Below are 15310 nucleotides of genomic sequence, written 5' to 3'. Positions count from 1 at the left end.
AGCAAGATTTTGGAAAGGACCATGCTTTCGCCCACCATCCCAGTCTCCTGGAGGCTCCCAGGCAAGGCCTGTGTCATCTTTTCTCCAGGGTCCCATCCTCATCGGTCTGTCAATCATTTTTCTACCCCAAATGCAGTTTCTGGGCAGGAGCTGTGGTACTGCCTTACCCCCCTGCCAACCCAGCCATCTCTGCTCGTGTGCCGGTTATTGGGAAAGAAGCATTCATCTGCTTTGCTGGATTCATGATGTACTTGCCACTGAGAAGTCCGCCTATTTTTTCTTAAAATGTGTGCAAGCTCTGTTCAGGCAAGCTTTGGTTGTGCTAAACTCAAGGCCACAGGTCCGTTTGGACATCTAATACTGGGCCCAGAGGGTAGGGGACAGCCTGGGGCTTCTCTCTAGGGGCCTTGGAGGCTTCTAGTAGGGGTTTCAGAATGTTCCCCTCTGCCCCTCTCTTAGTGCCCCTGCCCTCTGGAGCCCCGTAGCGGCTTCAGCACCACTCTACTCTGAGACACCCCCCAAGAAGTCTTGCTCTTCTGGGAGTTCCCAGACCCCCACCTCATGGGCCAGCGTCTGGGCCTCCCTCATTGCCCACAGCCCTTGGGCCGAGCCCACTTGTATCCAGCTCACTCCCCAGCTGGGAAGGGCCAGAGGCATTGTCTTAGCGTGTTCAGGCTGCTATAAGAAAACTGCCATAAAGGTGGCTTCCTAACAATGACTGCCCGCGGTTCTGGAGGCTGGGAAATCCAAGACCAAGGCGCCAGCCAAGCCAGCGTCTGATGGAGGACCTGCCTCCTGATTCCTAGATGACGGTCACTGTGCTGTGTCCTCACATGATGGAAGGGTCAGAGAGCTGTCTGCAGTCTCTTTTTCTAATTTTTTATTTTTATAAATTTATTTTTTATTGGTGTTCAATTTGCCAACATATAGAATAACACCCAGTGCTCATCCCGTCAGGTGCCCACCTCAGTGCCCATCACCCAGTCACCCCCACCCCCTGCCCACTTCCCCTTCCACCACCCCTAGTTCATTTCCCAGAGTTAGGAGTCTCTCGTGTTCTGTCTCCCTTTCTGATATCTCCCACTCATTTTTTCTCCTCTCCCCTTTATTCCCTTTCACTATTTTTTATATTCCCCAAATGAATGAGACCATATAATGTTTGTCCTCTTTCTAAGGGTAATAATCCCATCCATGGGGGCTCTGCCCTCATGACCTAATCACTCCTAAAAAGCCCCACATCCTGATGCCATCACATCAGGGGTTAGGATTTTGATGTATGAATGCGGGGCAGGGGAGTGGACAGACATTCAGAGGTGAGGGTACATGGGCTTCTCTTGGGTTTATGCACTTACAGTGTGATTTATACATCCGTGAACTGTTTGAATTTCTTTCCACTGAGCATGTCCTATTATTGCTTTGATTAAAAGATTTTAAAAATCTATAATAAAAAAAAAACACGATCCCCAATTTTTCTTTGCAGGCAAGACAGGTCAGAAAATCCTGGCGTTGCCTCACCCCTCTTCTGACCTTCCTGCAACGAGCATTTATTGAGCACCTGCAGTGTGCCAAACTCCAAAAGCAGCTGAAACAATCCTCACCCTCAAGGCCAGACAGTAGCCAGAATGTTATAAGTGGGACCTATACTCACCGAGCTGGGCTCCTAAGATTCGTACATTTTTGTGGGTGCAGCTTACGCTTCAGTTAGAAAAATGACAAAGCTAAAGGCACAAGCTCAATATTAGCAAATTACCCGCCCACCCCTCATCTGCAGGTCCTGTTGATTTTATACCTCAACCTCCACACCCGGCCCTGGCTGGAAGGGAGCGCTCCCTCTGCCCTGAAGCCCCCCCACCCCGCTTTCCAGGCTCGCTGCCTGGGAGCCCAAGGCAGGGTGGAGCAGAACCCCTCGGGGGCGAGGGGGCCAGCACCCAACCCAGGGCCGGGCCCGGAGTAGGCCCTTGGTGGAGGTGTCTCCCTGTGCATGGGTGGGAGGACGAGGCTCTCCCAGCCCAGGTCAGGACCCAAGGGACCACACTGCACGGGACGAAGCCTCGGCCTGGGCCGCCCCTCGCCTCCCTTCTCCCCCCCCAGAACGAAGCGGTGGGGATGATGGATCAGATCGTGTACTGGGTGCGGGAGGCCCCCTCGGGGCTGGGCCGGCCCTGTCTCCCGGGGGCCCCTGCCTCTGAGTCCATGGCGGTGCCCATGATGCTGCTCAACCTGGTGGACCAGCTCGGGGAGGCGGACGAGGAGCTGGCGGGAACCTACGCGGAGCTGGGGGACTGGTGTGCCCAGAGGATCCTGCAGCATGTCCAGGTGGGGGGCACGCCGGGGGGGGGGAGCGTGGATAGGAGGCTGACACTTGCCTGCTGAACGGGGCCTGGGAGCTGGGGAGCGGGGTGACCCCAGTCCCCACTCTCTGGGGCACCTCCTGTGCCCACACCCACACCCCCAGCTGGGTCCTGACGGCCCCCTTTACAGATGGGGAGACACGGCGGGAGGGGAGAGCTCGGCCTAGACCCTGGGAAAGGTGGAGACCCAGGGGAGCCTGGTAAAGGGCCTCTGGCACCTTAGAGAGCAGGAAACCCGGCCAGATCCAAGGCCTTCTGGGCCTCTGCGTGTGGCAGGACAGCACCTTCGGGGGTGGTGGCAGGATCTCCTGGCTGGAGATGGCAGGAGTTGGCAGGTTCCTGGAGAATGACCTTCAAGAAGCCTCATGGCACCCAGCTGGCTACGAAAAGGCATGGAGATGTATTTGGCCAAATCTCACTATCAGAGAATGAACTTCTGAAATTCAATGAGAATTCTGAAATCTCTCTCCCGATGCAACTGTTGCTATAGTTTTGTCATCCACTCTGCCCTCCACCTTTCAGGGTCCGCCTGCTGGTATAGGAGCCGTGGCTTCAGTTGCCTACAGCCCGCTCCTTGGGTTCCCACACTGTCCTTGCCCGCTCTACCCCGGCGGGTGCATGACAGCCTGATGCTTTTCGAGCAGCCCACCGGGTTTCAGAAGAAAAGTCTCCGTAGTGTGTTTTCCAGAAGGAACTTCGTACCTAGGACTGACAATTTGGTCAGATCTCAAAAAACACTTTACGTTTAGTTCCTTCGCAGTCCTTGTGACCAAGATTCCTTTTAAAATTTTCAGCAATTGTCTCCCTAAAGCATTTTATAGAGTGTTGTTTGAAGGCTGTTTACTTGAGATCAAATGTATGTTAAGACCCTTATTTTTCCTCCAAGACTTGGTTCTTTCCTTCATGCGTTCACATTCTTTCTCATTTCAAGATCAGAGATGATTTACCAAAGAAACAGTTGTAAACAGCTTTGGAGATCTGACCCCCTGGAGGTTCTGCTTCGTTCCATTCTGGCAAAATGAGAGCCTTTCCGACATGTCTTGCACGTCTATATGCGGATGTATACATACGCCCTGGAGGGTTTCTCATACTCTATGCTTATTCTGCAACTTGCTCTCATCACACAAGGAAGCTGCCTGTGAGAGAGGCTTGAATTACAGCTCAGGGTGCTCCCACTTCCCCTCCTGGACGCGCATCTCGAGGTCTGGCAGGGTTTCACTCGGGGGAACAAAGCCGCGTGGACACAGCCAGGAGCATTGCTGGAGGACAACGCAGAGTCAGGTGGCGGCGCTGGATGGCTGCAGCCAGAGACCGGCAAGCATGCAGCCAGCGGCTCAGAGAAAGAGGCCTGAGGATTCTTACTCACGGAAGGGGAGCTGAGCAGTCCGGGTTGAAGGGCTAGCTCCCTTGCACACAGTCACTTGGGGACCCCAGCTTTTTATCTTGTCTCTCCTCCCATTTGTGCCGCAAGACCAGTTGACACCACCTCCCTACACCCGTTTTGGACTAAGGCTTTTGCAGAATGCAATAAAGAGATCAGAGGGTGCTAGGCGGCTCAGTCGGTTGAGCAACCTACCCTTGATTTCGGCTCAGGTCATGATTTCAGGGTCATGGGATCAAGCGCCCTGGCAGGATCCATGCTCAGCCGGGAGTCGGCTTCTCTCCCTCTCCCTCTGCTCTTCTCCCCACTGGCACATGCCTGCCCACAGTGCCCTCGCTCTCTCTCTCTCTCTAAAGTGAATAAGTAAATCTTTAAGATAATAGATACCATGGCGATGTTGAATTGTTATAAAAGTGTCACAGCACTCCTTCCTGCTATCTGCACTAGCCTCACCTTGGCCCACTGCAGGCGGCCCAGGAGCTCAGCCCGAGGGCATTGCCTTGCCTGCACGGTGGGCTCCCCACACAGGCACCTCTGTGCCCTGGATCCTGTCAAGTGCAGGCAGGAGGATGGTGCACGTGCACGGTAAGCACCCCGGGCAGAAGTTGGGCACACCCCCACTCTCGGCATTCCATCTGTGAACTCTTATTCACATGGCCACCGTACCTATCCCCCAGGCAGGCTGGGAGACAGTCTAGCTGAGCCACCCAGCACCCAGGAAGAAGAGCCCTGGACGGACACAACAGCCCCCACCCAATAGATTTGCATTGACACCTCTGCAAACTGCTTGTTGTTATTCTTTGCCATTTTTCCTATTGACTTGTAGGAGTTTTTTTTTTTAAGATTTTTTTTTGTTTATTCATGAGAGACACCGAGAGAGAAGCAGAGACACAGGCAGAGGGAGAAGCAGGCTCCATGCAGGGAGCCCGACGTGGGACTTGATCCCGGGTCTCCAGGATCACGCCCTGGGCTGAAGGCGGTACTAAACCTCTGAGCCACCTGGGCTGCCCAGGAATCTCTTTTCATCTATGATATCTGTTTAGAATCTATTGTTTTGTTTTCCTTATGTGGACTGCCAATTGTCCCCACCATCCTTTCCCCTACTAACTGAAATGCCAAATTCATTTATAGAACACAAGCTCCACACTTCCATGAGAACAGAGGCTTTGTTTTATTCACTCCACAGGATCTGATGCATTGTAGACAGTCACTGTTTGTCAAGTGAATGAAGAGATGGATGGATGGATGGATGGATGGATGGATGGATACTACATTGCCAAATTTTCTTCTGTGTGTTTCTAGAATTTCTATCATTCTATCAATTAGTATGCTGATTCTGGCACTTGACGGGATGAGCACTGGGTGTTATTCTGTATGTTGGCAAATTGAACACCAATAAAAAATAAATTTATTATTAAAAAAATAGTATGCTGATTCTGGTATCAATGCTATTTCAATTCACCATAACATTATAATATGTCCTGATATCTAGTGGGTTTTCTTTTGAAACTTTTTTGTCCTATCTTGTGCAGTTCTCTTTGGAATGAATTTACAAACCAGCTCATCAGTTTCCTTTAAAATCTCCTTGGGATTTTTATTGGGATCACATCAAAGTTATAGCTCAATTTCAGCAGAACCGACATATTTCTAAGCTGAGTCTTTTTCTCCAAACACATAATATATCTCATCTTTTATTCAGGCCTGCTTTTATGTCCAAAGCATTCAATAGTTTGTGTTGCATGTCAGACCAGGAGGGGTTTTTTTATATGACATATTAGTTAATTGCTAATTGCTGAGAAGGGAGAGCTTGTGAAAAGCTCTCATACGAGCTCTAATGATTTGCCAGACCCTTCTTTTAGATTCTCTAGACAAATGAGCATAAGATCTCTGAATAATTAGGGTTTTTTTTTTTCCTCTTCCAGTATATTTATCTTGTATTTCTTGTTCTGGATGAATCCTTTACAAAAGAGTGGCAGGAATAGCATGAATTGGTGTTGATTTTTAGCAAATGCTGTTCCTACATCAACTGAGATAATACATTTATGTTTCCTTTTTAACTAGTAATAAAGTGAATTACATTAATAACTGTGGATATTAATTTGTCATTGCATCCCTGAGGAAAACACTACTTGGGCATGATAAAGGATATGATTTAGTGTCTTTTTAAAAAATTTATGTGACAGAGAACGAGAGAGCACAAGTAGGAGGACAAACAGAGGCACAAGTAGGAGGACAAAGGAGAAGCAGACTCCCCGCTGAGCAGGAAGCCGGATGTGGGGGGCTCAGTGTGGGGCTCAATCCCAGAACCCTGGGATCATAACCTGAGCTGAAGGCAGATGCTCAACCACTGAGCCACCAAGTTGCCCCTGATTTAGTGTCTTTTTGTAAGATTGGTCTGCACAGAGCTTTTACTCTACGATCTTAGCCTAATTTGGGAATCAGGGCCATAATAGCCTTAAAAATGTGTTCAAATGCTTTCCATATTTTCCAATGCAAACAAGGGTTTGGACAATATGATTACCTATTTCTTTTTAGGTTTAGTAGAATTTAACCATAAAACCACCTGAGCCTGGTGCACTTTTGAAGGATAGATCTTTGACTATCTTTACGTCACGGATATTGGTTTATTCTGATTTTAACACCTCTTGACCAATTATTAGCGTTTGTATTTTCATAGAAAGTTATCTATTTCATCTACATTTTCCAATTCATTCATACAAAGTCGTACGTAATTGGTATTCTTTTACAATTCTTAGAAAAATTGTATCTGCATCTGAAATTATAACCCACCCTTTTCTTACGATATTTTTTAATTTCTTCGCATTCTTTTCTCTTGACCAAAATTACCATGAGTTTGTGCATTTTTAAATTTTGGTTATTCAATTATTCTGGGCTTTTTGGTCTTTATTCATTTCATTAGTCATTGATTTCAGTGTCAGGGGCTTTCCTTTGGTTAGTAACTTTTAATTTTAATGTTTTGGACTCAATGAGTATGATTTCTGCTTTTGAACTTGTTGGGATTTTCTTTGTGATGAAATACATAACCACCTCTGGCTAATGTCCCATATACATCTGACAAGAAGCTGTATCATCTGATTGTAAGGTGCAGTTGTACAGACGCTGCATATCTGGTCAGTGGAGCTCATGACTCGTGTTACTCAAATTACTTACCTTTTGTCTCCTTGACCTGTCAATCCCTAACAGGAGTACAGTGTCTTCTACTCTGATTATGCCCATTTCCTTCTGAACTTCTATCAGGTTTTTTTGCTTCATATATTATGAAACCATGTTGGGCACAAAAGTTGATGCCTGTCATAACCTCTTTGGGCTTATATCTTATATAAGAATATTTATATTTGTCTCGTTGGAAGCTTTTGGTTTTGGATTCTATTTTACATGGTAGTAGTATTGCTCTACCCGCCTTTTTTCTGTTAGTATTTTCCTGGCATTTTTCTTATCCATTTATTTGACCCTTCTCGTGATTTCTTTTGTAGCAAGACTCTGAGTTTGTTGGGGATAACAATGTGCCAAGTTTCAAAACTACATTTCCGAGCCTCCCTTGCAGATAAAGGTGGCCAATGAAATGAGAGTGGAAGTTATTGGGTAAGGCTTCTGGAAAGTTTTTTACAGGAAGCTGAGTTACTGGGAGCTTCCCCTCTTTTTTTTAAAGATTTTATTAATTTATTCATGAAAGACACAGAGAGAGAGAGACAGGCAGAGGGATAAGCAGGCTCCATGCAGGGAGCCTGACGTGGGACTCAATCCCGGGTCTCCAGGATCAGGCCCTGGGCTGAAGGCGGTGCTAAACTGCTGAGCCACCCAGGCTGCCCGCTTCCCCTCTTTTGATCCCCTTCTACCCCTTTTACTCTCTCCCAACCTGGAACACATATTTGATGGCTGGAGCTTCAGCAACTATCTTGGTGTATTAAGGAAAAATAGCAAGAAAATGATAAAGACCTTTCTTTTGATACCCTCGAGCAACTAATCAAAACCAGCCTCCTTTCAAACACCTTTGTGTTTAAGCAACCATTGTTGCATGTCTGTTACTCCATCAAACACTGTTCCTATGCTTTAGTGCCTGCACAGGTAACCAGGGTTAGTAGTTTCTTGTGTACTCCTCTAGAGATATTCTTTTTATTTTCGTTATTCTAAGTACATTTTTTTACTTTATATTATTTAAATCTTCAGACACACATTAAAAAAGCAAATAGTATAATTAACTTCTATGTACCCATCACCCAGCTTCAACAAATGTCCGTCAATATTCTATGCATATACATGCGCGTGCACACACATATGCTCTTGTTTTACACAAATGCCAGCATACTATTCACGTACTCCATTGCCTTCCTTTTGAAAGCTAACAATGTATGGTGGAGATGGTTCCATATCAGCACATAGTTTCTTCATGCTCTTTAATGTCTATCTGTATTTCTTTATCATTTCACATGTGTGCAGCTATATCTGTAGAATAAATTCCTAGATGTGGAGGTGCTGGGGCAAAAGGTATATGCATTTGTAACCTTGGTAGATGTCACCAAAGTAAGCTTTATAGAAGCTGTGCCAGGTCCGACTCCAATGAGCAATGCAAGAGAGTGCCTGTTTGCCCACATCCATGCCAATAACGTATGCTAGCAAACTGTTCTACTTTTGCCCATCTGATAAATGAAAAACGGTATCTCAATATGGTTTTGATTTTTACTTCACTTATTTAGAAGTCATTTGTATTTCTTTCCTGTGAGCTGTATTCCTAGCTTTTGCCCATTTCCCTATTGAGTTATTGGCATTTTTCTTACTATTTGGTAGGAGCTATTTATATAATAGAAAAAATAGCCCCTTTGTCTCTGATATGAGTTGCAAATAATTCTGATTTATCATCTTCCTTGGACTTTTTTTTTTCCCTTGGACTTTTTAACAGTAATTTTTGTATTAAGGAAACTTCTTGTTTTTTATGTATTGAATGAACCAAGCTTTGTTTTTTTGGCCTCTAAGTTCTAAGTTGTCTAAGTTTAACTCTTAGAGTTTAAACTCTAAGGTCTAAGTTTAAAAAGTCTTTCCTCCTCCAACATCATATTTCAAATCTTTTTTTTTAATGTTAGTTTTTTTTTAATTTTTTTTAAATTTATTTATGATAGTCACACAGAGAGAGAGAGAGGCAGAGACACAGGCAGAGGGAGAAGCAGGCTCCATGCACCGGGAGCCCGACATGGGATTCGATCCCGGGACTCCAGGATCGCGCCCTGGGCCAAAGGCAGGCGCCAAACCGCTGCGCCACCCAGGGATCCCCATATTTCAAATCTAACACAGGTTTTCTAGTATTTTTAGAATTTCATTTTTTTTAATCTTTAAGTCTGGCCCATCTGAAATTTAGTGAATAGGGTTTCAACTTTATACTTTTCCCAGGTGGCCACCTACGTGTCCATTTTTCCCCAGTGAACTGAAATAACATTTTTATCATATACTAATTTCCTGTTTGGACTTAGGTGTATTTTAAGTACCTATTTTTTTCTACTGTTCTGTCATTCTATTTATACACTACTACCACACTGTTTTTTAATTACTGTTCTTTTAGTATGTTTTATTTTATTTTTTATTTTATTTTATTTTTTTATTTATCTATGATAGTTACACAGAGAGAGAGAGGCAGAGACACAGGCAGAGGGAGAAGCAGGCTCCATGCACCGGGAGCCCGACGTGGGATTCGATCCCGGGTCTCCAGGATCGCGCCCTGGGCCAAAGGCAGGCGCCAAACCGCTGCGCCACCCAGGGATCCCTTAAAATTTCTTTACAAAAAATAAAATAAAATTTCTTTACATAGATCTTGCATATTTCTTACATTTATTTCTACATATTTTATTTCTTTTTTTGTTAAAGGGAGGCTTTTCTTCGATTATGTCTTTTTTTTAATTTTTTTTATTTATTTTTATGATAGTCACACAGAGAGAGAGAGAGATAGAGAGGCAGAGACATAGGCAGAGGGAGAAGCAGGCTCCATGCACTGGGAGCCCGACGTGGGATTCGATCCCGGGTCTCCAGGATCGCGCCCTGAGCCAAAGGCAGGCGCTAAACCGCTGCGCCACCCAGGGATCCCTGATTATGTCTTCTAACTTGTCATTCATCTGAATGATTTTGTACCAGCCCACTTACTGTATTCCCCTTACTCCATGTAACCCTTTTTTTAAAGATTTTATTTATTTATTTAACAGAGAGAGAGAGAGGATGCATATGCTCAATCGGGGAGTAGCTGAGGGAGAGGGAGAAGCAGACTCCCCGCTGAGGAGGGAGCTTGATGCAGGACTCGATCCCAGGACCCCAGGATCACGACCTGAGCCAAAGGCAGACGCTCAACCACTGAGCCACCAAGGTGCCCCTTGGTAACATTTTTTAAGAGTAGATTCTCTTGGATTTTCCAGACACAGGAGGCATATCATCACAAATAGCCATCATTTTAACTCTGCTTTTTAATGTTAAACTTTTCAAATTGTGAAGCACAGCACAGATGCAGAAAAACGTGTAAATCATATGTTTTACATGCATTTCCTGCATCTTATATGAAAGAACATACTTGTGTAACACCCCCCAGATCAAGAGCTAGAGCCCCACTCTCCACCCCCAGCATGTCTCCCCACAATCAATTCCCTAACTTCTGGGGTAATCATCAGAGTTTTGCCACCTACACGTACATCTATTCATAAATAACATGGTTTAATTTTGCCTGCTTTTAAATTTATATAAATGCAATTCTAATATGTGTATTCCGTATCTTGCTTCTTTCACTCAACACTATGCCTTTAAAATGTATCCATGCTGTAGTATATAGAGAATTCATTCCTTTTTATTCTGATAGAGTATTCCACAGTATAACTTTACCATAGTATATTTACTCACTCTCTCCCTGCTGGATATTTGGGCTGTTTTCAGCACACAAATGCGGTGGCAAACCTTTGTATTAGTTTCCTGTGGCTGCCATAACAAAGCAGCACGAACTTGGTGGCTTACAACAACAGAAATTCACTGTCTCAGTTCTAGAGGCCAGAAGTCCAAGATCAAAGTGTCAGTGAGGCTCTGCTCCCTCTGAAAGATCTAGGAGAAAATCCGTCCTTGCCTTTTTCAGTTTCTGGTGGCTACAGGAGTCAGTCCTTGGCTTATGACCACATCACTTCAATCTCTGCCTCTGATCACATGGCCTCCTCTTTGTCTATCTCAAATATCCCTCTGCCTTTCTCATATAAGGATACTTGTCACTGAATTTAAGGCTTACCGAGATATCGCAGGAGAATCTCACCCATATCAAGAGCCTTAACTTAATCACAACCGCAAAGACCCTTTTTCTAAATGAGGTCACATTAACAGGGTCTGGGAGTTGAAGTGTCATGCACATATCTTTTGGGGGGCCACTGTTGAACCCATCACAACTATTTACACTGTTTCCTGCTGCCAATGTACTCAAGTTTCTCCAGAATGTGTACACTTGGCAGTGAAATGCTAGCTTATAGAGGAAGCATGCCTTTAATTTTTCTACAAAGTACCAACCAGTTTTCCAACACATACTCCCATCAGCAGTATGTGAAAGTTTCCATTGCTCTACGGCCTTGCCAACTCCTAGAATCCTCAGACTATTTGGTTTCCACCAAAAAGTGGGTGGGTGGGTGTGTACTATCTCGTGGTACTATTAATTCTGTAATGGCAAATGAAGTTGAGTACCATTCATATATTTATAGGCCATTTAGGCTTCTTCTACTATAAAAAAGTCTGTCCAACCCTTTGATCCATTTGTTCTATTGCATTATCTGCATTTTTCTTGTTATTTCGTTCCTTCTATCTTCTATTTATGAGAATGTTCTCAGTTACCTGTGTCTCCCTTCTCTTCTCCAAATCTTCCATCAGAATCTCTCACAAGGGGTGACAAAACATGAGAGACACCTAACTCTGGGAAACGAACAAGGGGTAGTGGAAAGGGAGGTGGGTGGGGGGTTGGGGTGACTGGGTGACGGGCACTGAGGGGGGCACTTGGTGGGATGAGCACTGGGTGTTATATGTTGGCAAATTGAACTCCATCAAATAAATAAATAAATAAATAAATAAATAAATAAATAAGTCTCATAAGGACCACCTGAACTGAAACCTAAAAGAAAGGGAATTCTGGGAAATGTAGTTCAGGCTAGCCAAGTTGACACATTACAGAGCTTCCTCAATCCCTTTAAGTAACTCTCCTCAAATTACTTAGTTTGCATATGCCATCCATTTCCTGTCAGACCACTTACTGATTCAGATGTGTAGTATTTTTTAATCATTCAATAAAATATTTCCCAATTTCCATCATGTTATTGTCTTTGAACCATAGGTTATTTAAATGTATATTTCTCTTATTTAAAAAAGATTAAACTATTTAATCTAGAAAGTGAGCGACCATGTGCCAGTGTGGGGGAGCAGAAAGAGAAGGAGGGAGAGACAGAGGCAGACTCCCTGCTGAGCACGGAACTCAATGCAAGGCTCAATACCAGGACCCTGAGATCATGACCTGAGCCGCAATCAAGAGTCAGGCACTTAACCCACCAAGCCATCCAGGCACCCCTTTAGTGTGCATGTGTTCATTTCTAAACATGTGGGAATTTTTCTAATTATCTTTTTGTTAGAAGTGTCAACTCCCTGATGCCAAAGACACCCAGGAACCCATATATAGGTGAACAAGTTGGGCCTATTACTCTTTGCACTGAGGGAGACCACACCATGTGGAGCCGTGGGGTGTCTCAGAAAGAGTGTATAAGGAAGAATGACATCTGGGCTTTATGTGTTCTTGGGGAGAGTCCAGGGAGGTAAGGGTTTGTTCTAGATGCTGTCAGAAAGCAAGGGCAATTCTGTGATTAAATATCTCAATAAATCTCCTTTATAGGGAGAACAGACTATAGCAAGGCTAAAGCTGTGATTAGGAAAACATATTAGCCAAACAAGAGGGAGATGTTTGGTATTTGTGGGTTGCACATTGACCTTGGCTTTATCTGTGCTTAGAAAAATTCATGAAGTAGCCTTGCTTCATCTCTTTTTATCACGGTCTCAGAATAACCTTGTTTGAGGTTTGGTGTTCTGTGAGATTGTTTATATCCAGTAAGAGAACAACATGGCCTAGCTGTGAGTGCCAGGCCAGTGTGCAAATGTCAGAAGCTGCTGTTTTGTTCTTTCTCCCCCCTTTCTCACGTGTTTCTAGCTTAATTACACTGTGGTCGGAGATCATGCTCTGAATAATTTTGATCCTTTGAAACATGTTAAGACTTGCTTTAGGTTCCAGGATATGGTCAGGTTTTTTGTGAAGTTTCCATGTGTGCCCAAAAGAATGTGCAATGTTCTGTACTTGTTAGTTAGATTAAGCTGCCAGTGATTCAAATTCATATCCTTACTGATATTTTGTGTGCTTGATCTGCCAATTACTGAGAGAGGTTTGTTAAAGTCTCCCCACTCCATATATGAATTAGTCTTGCAAAAAAAAAACTGGACCTGGATCTGATCAGCCCACTGATTCCCACTACTAATTTACAGGAACTATCTCAGGTTCAGAAGAACTCCTTGAACTACCCCCACAGAGATGCAATCATCAACATCCAGGCCATGGGTAGAAACAATATAGTTTTCTCAACAAATAAATCACAAGAAAAAAATAGAGCTAGAGGGAGAACCTGCAGGTGAAAAGAAACCTAAAAACATATCCTTCGGTATATGGATGCCAATTGGTTCCTGATTCAAACAAACAAGGTAGAAAGACAACAAATGTGACAATACACAGGATACAAAATCAGTATACAGAAATCTGTCGCATTTTTGTACACTAATAAAAGAAATTAAAAAGCAATCAATTTACAACTGTACCAAACATAATAAAATACCTGGGAATAAACTTTTTAAAAAGATTTTATTTATTTATTCATGAGAGACAGAGAGAGAGGCAGAGACACAGGCAGAGGGAGAAGCAGGCTCCCTGCAGATCGCCCGATGCGGGACTCGACCTCGGGACTCCAGGATCACGACCTGAACCGGAGGCAGATGCTCAACCGCTGAGCCACCCTAGTGCCCCGGTCACGGAAATAAACTTAACCAAGGAGGTGGAAGACCTGTACTCTGAAAAGTATAAAACACTGATGAAAGAAACTGAAGACAACACAACGTAATGGAAAGATAATGCATGATCAGAGCAAATATTGTTAAAATTGCTATGTTACCCAAACATTTTTCACAGAACCAGAACAAACTGTCCTAAAATGTATATGAAACCACAAAAGACCCCAAACACACAAAGCAATTTTAAAAAAGAAGAGCAGAGCTGGAGAGATCACGGTCTCAGACTTCAAAATATATTACAAAGCTGTAATAAAAAAATATGATACTGGCACAAAAATAGACACATAGATCGATGGAACAGAATAGGGAGCTCAGAGATGAGCCCACGATTATATGGCCAATCAATCTGTAACAAAGGAGACAAAAATATGCAATGAGAAAAAGACAGTCCCTTCAACAAATGGTATTGGGAAAACTGGACAACCACAATGAAGAAGGATGAAACTGGACCACTTTCTTTCACCAGGCACAAAAATAAACTCAAAATGGGTGAAAGACCTAAATGTGAGACCTGAATCCATAAAAATCCTTAAAGAGAGCACAGGGAGTAATTTCTCTGACATTGACTGTAGCAACATTTTTTGAGATATATCTCCCGAGGCAAGGGCAGCAAAAGCAAAAACAAACATTCATTTATTCATTTATCTCTTATTTTGTCATTGGTTTGTAATCACAAGTTTCCATTTTTTAATGGTTTATGGTTTGTTACTTTCCTTACTTATTTGGTGCTCAAGGTGCCCCAGATTTAGCCAGTGTAAGCTCATTGAGGCTAGCTCCAGTGTCCTTTTGACACACCACTCAAGGAAGGACTGCTCCAGTTCTGAGATTAGCCATTTTTCTGAGGAGCCCCGGTTTCTTTCAGTGAGAAATGGTAACAGGGAGCAACATCTGATGGTTGGGTGTGCTTGTTGCTACTGGGCTTTTTCAGTGGAAGGAGCTTAGAACTATACTCATGTCCTTAAATGTATACACACATGCAGGGGCGCCTGGGTGGCTCAGTTGGTTAAGCGACCTACTCAGTTTCAGCTCAGGTCATGATCTCAGGGTCCTGGGATCAAGCCCCAAGTTGAGCTCCATGCTCAGCGTGGAGTCTGCTTGGGATTTTCTCTCTCCCTCTCTCTCTGCCCCTCCCCTCTACTTGCTCACTCACTGTCTCCCTCTAAAATAAATAAGTCTTTAAAAATATAAAAATAAATAAATAATAAATTAATTAACGTATACACATAGACGTATTTCCATATATATGGAATGTGCATATATACGTTTGTGTACATACACACATGCATGCGTCTTCATCCCACACCCATCCCCACAGGCTGCTTTTTTGTCTTCCTCCATTTCCTGTGTGTATCTCCCTCCTTCCACAGTGAAAACCCCATTCCCAACAATGACACGTTTACGCCTTTACCCAGTCCTATGAGACATCAGAGGTAGTTTCAGAATTGCTTCCAACTTCCCACTACCAAAA

This window comes from Canis aureus, chromosome X (assembly GCF_053574225.1).
Source record: "Canis aureus isolate CA01 chromosome X, VMU_Caureus_v.1.0, whole genome shotgun sequence".
In the NCBI taxonomy this organism is placed as follows: Eukaryota; Metazoa; Chordata; class Mammalia; order Carnivora; family Canidae; genus Canis; species Canis aureus.
The sequence above is the reverse complement of the archived record's forward strand: the minus strand, read 5'-3'. Positions refer to the sequence as shown.